A 1,099-nucleotide genomic window follows, 5' to 3' on the forward strand; every position below is an offset into this window, starting at 1 on the left:
AAAAATGAAAGTCACCCACCTCAACTTTTGACACGTCATTGGAGACAGATTGTCTTTTACTTGATCTGTTTCCTGCTTGTATACTTAGGTCAAAGTGGAGCAGAAGCATTAAATCACAGTCCATTATACTGCACAAGCTGGTACAGTAGTGTAGTTAGAACATTTGTTCTAATAAATGTGTTTGCAATTTTGGATGAACATCAATCAACTGAGTTTGTTTATGCTTTGAGTGAATCTTTCACTACATGAACGTTTCACTTGACAAAGTTAAACAATGCTTTGTATAAATTACTAATGACACAATGGAAATTAGTCCAAATGAGTCAGTGACATTATTTATACATAATCTACTGAGTTTTCAACAAAAAAACACAAAAATAAGAGTAATATTTGTAGACTTGTGCTACATATGTATCAAATTAAGAAAGAAGTCATAAAAGCAAATTCTCACTACTAAAACTTCAACATGGTTCTGTAGGATTGATGGTGGTATGCACTGTAGTCAGCTTTGGTGTGTTTTTAAACACAAGCAAATCTAACAGAAATTTATGTATTTTAATCATGTTCCGAGTACAAAAGTCTGTTTTTCCCACAGAATAACTTAGTGCTTCATTGCACAATAGACAACAAATAAATAAATAAATAAATAAATAAATAAATAAATAAATAAATAATACAAGGTGTGAATAAGGCATATTTTGTTATTACGACTAAAACTGCCCAACAATTTATCACATTTTCTGCTACCTTTATATAATAAACCAGTTAATGGAGCAACAGAATTTTTATTTGCATAATGTTTCCAAAGTTGTCTTTTTAAAATAATTGTTTTGTCACATTAATTTAATTTAAAAATACATTCAAAAGTTTGTTTGGCAGAATTAACATTCTTATTAGCAACTAACTAACAGTGTTTGTACAACATTTGTGGATAATGAGATACTCTTGAAGACATGAAGCAGCCATCAATGACCAGTAACACATTAAAATTTCCGGAACAATATCACTGTTTTTGTCATAAATAAATAAATAAATAAATAAATAAATAAATAAATAAATAAATAAATAGATAGATAGATAGATAGATAGATAGATAGAT

This window comes from Austrofundulus limnaeus, unplaced genomic scaffold, assembly GCF_001266775.1.
Source record: "Austrofundulus limnaeus strain Quisiro unplaced genomic scaffold, Austrofundulus_limnaeus-1.0 Scaffold166, whole genome shotgun sequence".
In the NCBI taxonomy this organism is placed as follows: domain Eukaryota; kingdom Metazoa; phylum Chordata; class Actinopteri; order Cyprinodontiformes; family Rivulidae; genus Austrofundulus; species Austrofundulus limnaeus.